This window comes from Lathamus discolor, chromosome 1 (genome assembly GCF_037157495.1).
Source record: "Lathamus discolor isolate bLatDis1 chromosome 1, bLatDis1.hap1, whole genome shotgun sequence".
Classification (NCBI taxonomy): domain Eukaryota; kingdom Metazoa; phylum Chordata; class Aves; order Psittaciformes; family Psittacidae; genus Lathamus; species Lathamus discolor.
The window spans coordinates 152,916,504-152,928,732 of record NC_088884.1 but is presented as its reverse complement, the minus strand read 5'-3'; the positions used below and the strand labels follow the sequence as shown (position 1 = coordinate 152,928,732).

At 37.5% G+C, this 12,229-nt stretch overlaps 1 protein-coding gene across 7 annotated transcripts in view; it reads left to right on the top strand.

The window, feature by feature from the left end:
- PPP2R2C (protein phosphatase 2 regulatory subunit Bgamma) overlaps positions 1-12,229 on the top strand; it is a 210,212-nt gene that overhangs the window by 164,570 nt on the left and 33,413 nt on the right. The gene's annotated exons all lie outside the window — the stretch shown is intronic.

Sequence of the window (12,229 nt, the reverse complement as noted above, 5' to 3'; positions counted from 1 at the left end):
ATATCAATGATCAAATAAAGCCCGATTTTTCTTTAAACTGTTTTAGATTCGGCAGGGGTCCACCCTAATTGGAGATGTTAATACTAGATAAATAATAATTAAGAGGAACATAAAAGGAGGAAGGAATTCTCTGAGTGCTAGACTGGGGATCACACTGGCTCTGTGGGTGTGTAATTAAACAATGCATCAGGCACCTGTTCTTTGTAACCACTGTGGTTAAATGTGGCATAATGTAAAGAATTTTAGGCTTTAAACAAAATGTCTCACGCGGCCACCAGAATCATGATTTTGGAAATGTGGTAGCCAGGAATGCCCTTGATGTGTGTTTATGCTGCCTGTTAGGGAGAATGCAGTAAGGATTCTTTTATTAAAATCACACAAGAAATGTTTCTAGTGTCAACTGAAGAATAAAATTAGTAAATAGGTAAATATGTGTAACTGGAAGTTGTCATCTTCTCTGGACTATATAGAATCCCAATAGTAAATGGAGCCTTTCATGAACTCTCAACAGACTCATTTGTAAGAAAAGTTATGTGTGTCCCTAATCCAAAGTGCCAAGAGAGAACTGCATTTCTAGGATCAGTTGAGTGACTTCGTAGACACTAATATAGGTGCAGCTTCTGCAAGAGGAATCGAGTTGGTGATTCTACTTCTGTTCAGGTAAAACCATGTCCAGTTTGGAAGCAACATTATTTCTGATGTGGTCATCATCTATTCTAGAATGTCATAATTGAGTAAACTTTTTTCAGAGGAGCAGTTTTGTGATTATATGTTGCCTTGTGCAAATTGCAGTCTTTAATTCAAATAATAATTATAGCAGTAAGGGTATGTGAGCAGAGACTGTAAGGACCTTAAGAGTGATTTGTTTTCAAGAAATATGGAGAAATCTCAGTATTTTTTAGGAGACTAAGTCCAGGTTTAGGGACATCTGAAAACTATGACTAAGTTTGCAAAAGTGGGTCTTTCAAGACTTTGGTTCGGTTTTGTTGTTTTCCAGAGGATATTTTATGTTTTTTGTCAGAAACAATTGCTTTTTAACTATTCTCATCACCTCACAGTGACTTCAATCTTGGGAATTTGACTTTAAGCCAGTCAGAGAGAACTGGATGATGGAACACATCTGATAGCCATAAGGAGCTATATCAGAGCTGGTTAAACAGTATTTTAGCATTGAATCACTCACTGAGACCCTCCTGCTCAAATGTGCGTTGCAGCAAAAGCAAACAATACATAGTTAGATTGTCAGATATTGGTGTCTTCAGGGCATGGGATAGTGCTATGGAAATATTCCCTATCTAGCCATCCTTCAAAAATAAATAAATTGGAAGAGTTGAGCCTGGCTGTGAAAAACTAATTACAGCTGAGGCCTTTGCATTCTTGGCAAAGACCAGTCTCTTCCTTTTGCTGCAGTTGCTTTTAAAGAAGTTAAATTAAGGTGATTTGAGCATAGCTATAGCCTTGGGATAATTACTGCATTGCAGATTTATTGTTTAATAAAAATATGAATTTGTTAATCAGAATGCATAATTCTGTTACTTATCACTCCTGTCCATACACAACCGGAATGAATAAGTATGTGATTACGTTATCCTTTAAATGGATTTCTTTAACTAACCCTCTGTCTTCTGTAATACATATGTCCCCTAATAGAGACCCATACCTATTATTTTGTTGCTACAGAGGTAAGGAAAAACATAGCCAGAGTCATTAAAATACTCTTGGCTTTGAAAACTGTATAGTGTGTTGCAAAAAGGAGAAAGAAAATTGGCTGAAGTTGCAGCAAATGATAAAGAATAGTGTGAAATCCTAAGCCTGTAAAAGCCATTTCAGAACTCTTTAATAGTACATTAAAGGGCACAACTGGGATTTCACTGTATTCATGTTTGTTGACTGATCTAGGCAATGCAACTATAGAAGATGCTTAGAATTTTAGAATAGGTGCAAAGATGTCTTTTCACAGATCTCCACAGAGCCAGTTGCTTTCCAATTTAATTGGAACTGTAGCAAACAAGTTTCTGTTTTGTACCAGCCATCCCCTTTAAAATATCATTATCTCAAGCTTTCTCAAGTTTATTGCTATCAAAGAGAAAAGGGGAACTTAGTAGAGCCGAAATTAATGTTAGTGTCACCAAGCAGATTTTCTTTTTCACCCTAGTGGTTTATTCCATTAGAATTTTCAGGTTTTATCCAGAATCTTAGGTTTCTTGGCAAAGAGGGACTTGGGAACTATAGTAAGCAGTATTAAATTACAGATAAAGGGTCACATCACAGAGCTGATACTCAGCTAAGTAGCTCTCATATTTTAGTGTAATGTGTCTGCAGTCAATGAAGTTATTTCTGTGGAAATGGGCAACAGGATTCAGGATTTATTGTCTTACTAATTTTATTTCTTCAGTCAATGAGTTTTATTCAGTATGGTGACAGTGTGGAAGCTTTTAAATTGCATGCTTCTGTTTCCCTCCGGATTAATTTCTCATTGAAGCATTTTAAAAATGAGCCAGGTGCAGGTGGTGTATCCAACTTGAAAAACATGTATTATGAATTTATTGAAAGTTAGACAAAAAAGCCATTTACACAGTTCTAGGTACAATTATATGAAAAGATAATGTATAAATAATTTAATCAGCTCTGCCAGAGGGGAGAATTCTCTTAAATGAGTCTAATTATTCTTGCTCCCATGTGAGTTTGGTCTTGAAATTAACCTTGCAAAGCACAATCTTTTGCAGAGAATTAGCATAAAAGATAAGAAAACAGAACTTGCTTTGCTCATTAGCTAAAATCTTTTTTTGTTTAAAGAGTATTCCATACAAGAATGAGATGTCATAAAAACGCTCACATGGTCATCTCAGGTATTGTAAAGCCTGTGATCTGTTTGAGACTTTAAAACCTGAGAATATGGAGCCTTTTTGTACTATCAAAGTAGGAAAGGCATTTCTTACTGCAGACATTTCTCTCTTTTCTGTTGTCATAATACACACTGACAAGGACTGCACTTTAGTAGTGCAATTCCATGTGAAATTGCCATAGTTAAGGAAGGTCACTTTTAGGGTCTTCAGAGTAAAAATGCTCTGTAAAAAAGGGCCATATTAACTTGGCCGTAACCAGTGTTCTAAAAGGACATCAAATAGGCAAAAAGCTGCGAATACTGCACCCCTTTGCTTTGCAGAATCGTCTTGGTGTTTCAAAGTTTTGGAATCTGTATTTCTCTGCAGTGCCTAGAGATCAAACTAATGGGCTTTTTTGTAAATCCTTTCACATAAATTAAGCAACTAGATAAGAAGTCCTGCCAAAAGGATTTAACCAGGTGTCATAAAACTTAATGTAGATGATTTGGAAAACTTTTAGTATGGAGTTTCTCCTGAAAACTGAATCTGTTCCTCATTTTCATTTCCATGTTGCTCATGTTCAGAGATTTCTTGACAGTGCAAGTTGCAGTCAGAAATGTGAGTATAAATTCTGAATGCAAGCCTTTATTAGTATTTTTCAAGTAGCTGTTCTTCAGGAGTATCTGGGTAGGTTTGAATATAGTTTTATTTGACTCTTTCCATAACAAGCATGCGGGGATGGGACAACATTATGCTCTAGAAGACACTTCTAACGAGCTTATTTCTGCAAAAAATCAGTCCTTTGTGACTTGAATTGTAACTTGAGTTAAAATATGGAATTATTCTACTCTGCTGGGGTACAAATACTGCTGTATTGGGGGTTTGCAAAAGGTATATGGAAGATTAAATTGCATCAGGAATGAAAAATCCCCACCAAAATGCTCCAAAGAGCCTGTACCCTCCAGCTAGAAGCTCTGTGTCTGCCTTTTAATAGGCAGATTTTCCTCAGCTGCATGGGATTTTAATAATTAGCGAGAAGAAAGTTCTTGATGGTATTACCTGTCAGTGCAAATGTTATTTGTTAAAAGAATTTTATCTCTTCTTTATGGGAAACAATTCCTGGCTACTTTTAAGATAGATTTTAGGAAGTTATACATGTTGTATTTCTCTGTACTACCAGGGACTGGATTCAGCAGACCAAGTTGATCCCTCTCAGTTCTCTTTTAAGCATCTCATTGATTTCAGAAAAGCAGGTTTGTGGATGATGAGATAATATTGCTCTAGTTTGTAATGTATCCTTGCCTTATTGTGTTGAAGTTGCACTCTTTCTGTGGAATCCTTGCTAGTATGTGATACATCGTGCCACTTACCATGCTACATAGAATAGTACTGCCTAAGAGAAGCTGGGCTAGGTGAATTAATAAGGCTCCTCTCTTAATAATTTATATGTACCTGAAGCTCTTCTGGCATTTATGTTCCAAATGTAACGTTAAGCATCCCTCAGTAGTTTGAGACAAACCATGATTAATTAATATGCAAATACATCAACTAAACATGACTTTGCAGCCTTTCAGTGATTGAGTAATGTACAAAAAAAAAAATGCAGATGTGCTTTTAGACATTCAGGTCTTCCTCTGTTGACTCATCCACTTAATTTTGCTCTCAGCTGTGTATATGCAGATAATGATTTCTTTGCTCTTCAAAATTTGAATGTGCATATGGTTGTCGCTAAAGCAGGCATGTGACTGTGTCTACAGATGAAATGCAGGCGTTCTGTTCTAAAAAAACAAGCCCAAAATTCCGTTCTTAAATAAATTACAATTTTCCAGTAGCTACTTCTAAATTCACTTTTCTGTAAGTAAATTAATGGTTGCAATGTGTATGAACAGGCCTACCAATGAGAAAGCTTCGACATTCAGAAAACATGTAGACAGGGCCCTTAGTGGCATGGTTTAGTGGTGGATTTGGGAGTCCAGGGATAATGGTTGGATTTGATGATCTTAACCTGGTTGATTCCATTATTGTAACTTGAATCATGTTAAATACTCTTTCTTAGCAGTATTTAACATGATTCAAGTTACAATAATGGAATCAACCAGGTTAAGATCATCAAATCCAACCATTATCCCTGGACTCCCAAATCCACCACTATTCTTTCCTTTCAATGTTCAATTCATTGTTCAAATGTTGCAGCTACTCCACAGGCAGTTTCTCTTATGTATTAGATTTATCTTCAACTTGCATACAGCAAAGTCTGTGATATTTACTGAATGTATGGCAGTAAAAGTAACTTCATAAATTTGACTAAGTACATTTCAAATAGGTTGATTCTCTTTTCAAGTAATATTTGCGTGATGGAGACTTAGGGCTTTCTTGCTGCTTTCTGGTTTTCTTCTACTGAGGAATGCAAAGTAATTCTGATGTTACAAAGATCAGAGTGAAATCTCTTAAAGTCACAATGAGTCTTTAAACTGGTCTGCATTCTAGGGAAAAACTCCAAAATATAAATGTAATAATAACAACAGAACCTCTCAAAACCAACTAAACAACTCAAAACCAGTGAATACATGCAGAAGTACTGTGAGTAAGGACGGGAAAGACCACTATATCAGAATCCAGAACTATTGCTCTTGCTGGCCCTTAAACTTACCTTTGCCAAGTCTTTACCACTTTATGCTTCAGTTTCATTATCTCTGAAATATTGACACTGATCCTGACTCTTTTGCTTTGAACTTTATGAATGGAAAATGTTTCCTAATACTACTTCTAATTTATTGCCAAGTGTCTTCAGTTGTGAATGAAACTTGAGATGGAAAGTCCAGGAGCTGCAGCTCTCATTCAGAAGTTTGGTATCTAAGTTCTGTCCCTTGATTCCTGTTCAGCCTTTGACAAATCGTTAGTCCCTGAGTGCTGAGGGACTCTGGTTCCTATCATTTGCCAGTTAAAAAAGTGTTACCTTGGTTCCTAAACACAGTTTAAGAGTATGAATGTTCATCTATGTGCTCCTCATGCTTTATAAGTTTTATGGTGTTAGAAGGCAGAAACAGAGAGCTAAATTTGGCATGAATCTGACTGAAGCTTTAGATATTAGACTGTGAGGAAACACAGGCCATCATGTACTGACAGTGCAATTACACTGTGCATAATTGTGAGGCCATTGCCCAAGAAGCACAGCTCCAGCATGCAGACCTCCTTGTTATCTACACCGTATAAATCTGTATTACTGACAAGACAGGAGGATGTACTGAGTATATCACTCTATCTCTGGGTGAGCTTGATCTTAGCGGTAGCTTGATTTTTATACTTCTTGTTTACCTAAAAAGGCCAAATTCTCTTTTGTGGCTAGTTCTAGTTGAGTAGCTATGTTGTAGCTGAGTAGCTAGAAAGCTACTAGCTGCTCTAGCTACTCTAGCTGAGTAGCTAGAAAGTTTATTGCCACTGCAGCCTCTTAAGCTATGACCATGTCTTTCTTCTTCCACTAACATCTCTTTTTCATCTAACTTAGGCTGTAATCTTCAAGTTAAGAAACCTCAGAAGTCCACAGAACTGTGTTAATGTTACTTAATCTTCTTGTGTGCTCTTGGTACTTGTTTTTCATATTACAAGCATTTACTTTGTGTTCGCACAGCATCTAACATAACTGTCTGTGAATTGGCCTTCCATGTAGAGCTAACGGGCCCCATAGCAGTTTTTACTTTTTCTGTACCTCATAATCCTGATATGAGAAAAAACACAGAAAAAAAAGCTGTCAGAAGCCTTTGCACTATCATAATGGCACCATTGAAACACCTTTGATGGAGATGTTTTATTGCAAATCAAAATCAAGCCATTTAAGTTGATACTTTTAGCAAATCACCAGCCGGGTGAGATTGTTGCCAGAGTTCCCAACTCCAGTGTGATGGCTAAAAAATCGCTGTTATAAAGTCCATGGAATTAAAAATAGAATTGGGCTGACATTGTACTACTAAGTAATTTTCAGGTGTGGATCAATACCTTGCATTAACAGATAGTAGACCCAAGGCAGCTTCAGGGAGCATACACTTTTCAGCAGTTTCTGCTTCTGTGGCTCAGAAGACTCAAATGCTCTTGCATTGACTCTCATTGCAGACAATGTAATTGCAACTCTCTGGGCTTTTAATGAAACCTGCACGTACATGCTTTTAGTGGAGCAGTGGGTGAATGCTGTTTGATAAAAAGCATTGACACTGTGGCTATTAGGAGTACTTAGAATATAAATAGTGGGCCATCTTTCTGCCTAAGGTAAAACTCTGGGATTTGAACAAAAGGCCAAATCCATTAACCTATTGACAACCCATTCCAGAAACCCTTGATTCTTGGACAACAGGTCTGAAAGACAAAGATTCAGAAGCCTGACCCTATCCAATGGTGTCCTTACTGTCATGGCATGCCTGTTGTAGAATTGTTGTTCAGCAATGGAAACATACAGTGTATCTTTAAGAAATGAGAAGAAAATAGTTAACTGGATGGTTATTTAAAGGTTAGAGCTTGCTTCTTTCTTTCATAATAAGATTGATGTAATCACAACATGATGTTTCCAAGCATGCTGATTCTGTCTGTGCTCCCTGATGTACATAACATGGAAGAAAACTGTAGCCATTTGGAATTATTTCCGTCAGCTGTAGAATGGTATAGGAGTGATATAAACCTCATGTAGATGATATAGGAATGATATAACCACCATGTAGGAAGTGTAAAACTGGTAGAACTTGATTTGTAACCATCAGAGTTCCTTCCTTGTAATGAAAATAGTGTGCACTAAATGACTAACAGCAGAAACCACTCAGAGAAATGCTTATATTAGAAGTATAGACCCTCAGCAAGACCACAGTAATCAATTACCCTAAACTGAAGCCCTGGCAGCTACTATGAATTGCTATTGATTTCATCTACCAGTCAGTGTATCTTTCTAGGGCTAGGCTGGAATGTAGGTGTGAGATGCAGGCAAAATTAGGAGCTGGAACAAACCTTGCTGGAAAACACAGGCAGCCACCAGGTTTGGGGAATGTATGTTATGCTGGAGTTTGTTTTTTTGAAAGTGCTTAAAAACCCAAGTCCCACACAGGGGTAAAAATGACGTGTGAGATCAGCATACATTGAAATGAGAAAGGTGAGAATTTGGGGTTTTTTTTGTGAAGTTACTATGGAAAATGATATCTGTCTTTCTAAAGAAAGCCTCTTTCCTCCATTGCAGTTGAATAAAGGGAGGGCAATTTTTTCTATACTCATCTGACTATAAAAATTATTTCCTTCTTGCAGTGGACCCATGTATATAAATGTTTCCAAAATAGTGCTATAAGATGCAGTCCCTTACATGCTGTAGCTTGTGAATTGCAAGTTTTTTTTCTACAAAATTCACTTTCTTGTAGAATTCCTTGGTGGTTTCAGAAAGACGAAGCAGCTATTTCTTTATGCATGCTGTTTGCTTCAAAGGGAATTTAATCTGTTTTGAGGAGACTGTTATGTTTCTATTGTCATGGAAGGAAACTTATTCTGGAACCTTTTTTGCTCAGCAGGAACCGTATGCGTTTTCCATATTCTCATTATACACGTTTTGGCATAAGCGTAAAGCAGGCATGTTCATTTATATTCTAGCTGATCAAGAGGAGAAGTCTGATTAATGTGAATTTTGGATCAAGGTGAGGGTCATCTTTGTAACCTTCATTAAAAGGGACTTTATGGAGTGACTTCTCCCAGAGGGGGATGTTTCTGTTAGATCAGTGGCCCAGAGGCAGTGGAACAAATCTTCCTCCTGTCATCCTCATTTTACTATCAGCTGCACAACAGCAGCACAAAATACTGCATTAGAACTAAACACACCACATAACTGAATCTTGTACTCAGATCTTATCCGTCACAGTGAGTATAATTGCAGGTTGTTAATCATGCCTTTCCTTATGCTCTTCCGTCCTTCCTCTCCAACTGATTTGCTTCCCCTTCCTGAGATCTCTCCCTAAAGCCTCCTTTCTCCTTTTGGTCAGGTCCTGTCCTGCCTGCTCACTCTCCTACATTAGGTCTCTGTTCTTGAACAATTTTGGGAAAGCAACATAGGTACTCGTAGTCAAACTAAGGGTTACATTGCCTTAAGGTATCTTTGTTGCCTTTCCCAGAATTAACTCCAGGTCTTCTATTCTAGTTATACTAACCCAATTGAAAGAATATCACCTGTAACCATTATGGTCTCCAAGCATACTAGACCTTTCATTTCCATTTTGCTGTGGAGAGCGTCTAGAAAATCTGTAGGCCTCTTCATATCTTTATCCCGTTTCGCTGAGCCAAGTATAGGTGGGAGATCTGGTATGTTACATGGCAAGCAGTTGGGTTAGGAGGGACAGACCTATTCTATTTTTTGCAAGCAAGAAGATATTTTCTGTTCCTTGCTTTAATGTCAGTGAATTAAAAGACTGCTAGTGCATTCCAGCCCATCACTGCCAAGGTGCTAGTTCAGCCTTCCCATAGAGCAAGTATCTACCAGGCCTCATTCATTGCAAGCATGTGTGGAAGTCAAAGGAGCCTGGAGATTTTTTCATTTTCTTAGAGGAAATTCCTACCCTGTTCAGGCACAGGAGCACCACCACCTTTTCAAGGACAACATGATTATATCCTAGTGCACTGCCAATGGTGAGCTCTTTAGTCTTTCTTAGATAGCTTTGATCCTAGTTGCTCTGTCCACACTCTGAAACTGAACCGTATTACACGTGGAACCACAGGAGTCAGATGTCGCTGGTATTTCAGATGCAAGTGAACTGGGGGAGAGGGACCATGCCCCGCTCAAGGCATCCTGCCATGAGATACGATTGCAAGGGTAGAGGATAGTGTAGGAGATGACTCTACAGATTTGTGCCATTAGAGTACTTTTCCCTTTAGCAATAGAATTTTCATTTAATCAGTTTCTGCCAGATTCCCTCTTCTTTGAGCTTTTTAAGTTCACCAGAGGGCCTGTTTCTGAAGCACACTGTCTGCTCCAATTTTTTGTAATATTTTCATGCAATGTTATGCTTAAAAGGAAGGAAAAGACACAAAGGGAAGATGGAAAAATAGAAATGCAAAACGTCTCGTGGGAGATGCTTGCCCTTACCATGTCATGCTAGTTTAAATACAGTTCCCACACATCACATGTCAAGCTGTACTTGATTGTTTTCAAATAGATGGCAAAAATCATGAGAGGAGGAAAATGTTCTTTTGTGTGACACGCTCTTCTTTTGATACATTGGGTTCTGTAGCTGTCAAAGCAAAGGCTGCTTTTCCATCTATTATTACAAATGCATTTGGGGTAGGTCTCTTCGGCAACTCTCTATTCCCTTGATTGTTTACTTCAATACAAATGTTATTGTTTTAATTTTTCTGAATCTAAGGAAATGAGGAATTGCCCGTGGTGCATTTTCCCTGTGATCCTCAGTAGGCAATGAGGTTCTTTCTCAGTGGAGATTTAGATCACATCTGGAACTGCAGTCTGTTTCAAGTGCTTTCTGCTTTTCTGGCAGGAGAATGGAATATTTAATTTCATTACTCAGCATAGGGTTATTCATTTCATGCAATGAAGGGAAATTCATCAATATTGTCTTCAGCATCCAGAAAAATGGTACTTACCATGACTGTTTCACATACTCTATTTATATTTTATATCTTTCTCATCACTCAGCAGTTATTCATCTCTGCTGAGAGGTGAAACTCTTGTATTGAGTTACTGTAATTTCTCTGAACTCCTGAAAGCAGTTCAGTTACTTGAAGGAGATTGCTTTTACTTAAAGTAGAACTGTCTTGAGACAGTTTCACCAAATACAAATAACTGCATAAAGGTTGTATTTTCCTGTTGATTTTCAAGAGTATTTAGCGATGCTTTATAAAAGTGGTAAATCAGTGTTGCTACATCTTAACATTCACTCACTAATATTATTCATGATGGGCTCTTGGAGATGGATGCAAATGTGACAGTGCAAGTAAAAGGGAGTGCAGTTGGAATACAACATTAATTTATTCCCAGTTGTTATTAAATGTCACAAGATATTAATAGTTTTGCTGATATTTTTCTTTTTAAACCACTTGGTATATGCAAAAGAATAAAATCAGTGTGATGTATTTGTCTATGCAAATTCGTCAAGATAATTATCTCTGAATCTTCTGTATTATGTTTAATTATCAATGTAGTGTCCCAGATCTGCATTTTGGGGAAAGATCAAAGTATAGGATGACAGACTGTACCCTGTTCCCACAGAAATCAATCAAAGATCTTCCATTTGGGAAGTGGGCACAGTGGGAACAGAAACAGGCTTAGTATCATGATACGTGATTTCTCTTGCCATCAGTAAAACAGATTTTCTCATTTATCTTATCCTCTGAGATGTTTAAATTTTGAATGTCAGATGATTTAAATTTTGTGTTTGGGGAATCCAGGCACTGAGATGATTTGTGTTTGGGGCACTGAACAGGGACTCAGTAGATCTGGGTTTGTTCTGTCATGCATTTCCCATGTGATCTTATGCAAATCCTTTATTGCCTCTCGCACAGGCTCGTCAGTAAAATAGAGTAATGTTACTCTTCTCCTTGTTCGAAGGATTTGTTAACATTTGGATGGCTTATCTACAGTGCATTGCTGAGGGCCATTTGAAAATCTACAATCTTATTTAAATGTATTGCTTCACATATATATCCTCCTTTCACTTCATTCTTCTGCATCTTCTGCTTTCTTAGAGCCTCTCATGGGACTCTCTCATTTTTTCTTTATAAGAAATCTTCCACAGGCTGGCCTTCTCGTCCAAATATGTACTAAGAGGGTTCCGTTTTTTAATCTTAAGGCAGGTAATATGTATGAGTGGATATATAAGTGTTGGACGGGCATTTTGTGTGCTACACTTGATGCAGATAATCTTTGGTCATCCAACTAACAGGTTTGTGCTTAGGAAACTAGATTTTTGATGTATTTTCTTCTGGGTATTTTCACTTAAATATTCAGGTGTACTATCCTCTGTCACAGAAATTCAGACTGATTTCAGTAGTGAGCATTCTTTCCATAAAAACCCAGGAATACCATTTCAGGTACTTCTTTTGCAAGTATTCAAATAGCAGAAGCAATACTGAGCACATTTTTTTAGAAAGGAAATTGTATCAATATATGTATGTGTTTCTGATGGCTTCTGAGTTTACCATATTTGCCTTTGCAAAAAAAGTATATTTATTGTTTGAGGCTTTTAACTTAAGCTATGTGTATTTTTTTAGCTCAAAGTGCATGAGCATAGAAGCCAATGAGCCTTTACTGGAGGGAGCAGATCTGAGCCGTACATTGTTCCGTATCCATCAGTATTATCTGGGATAGAGCAGTGATTTCAATGGCAGCTACAGGAGATAAAGCTATCTGCTCTCTGTTAGTTTTAATGAAGGTGAGTTCT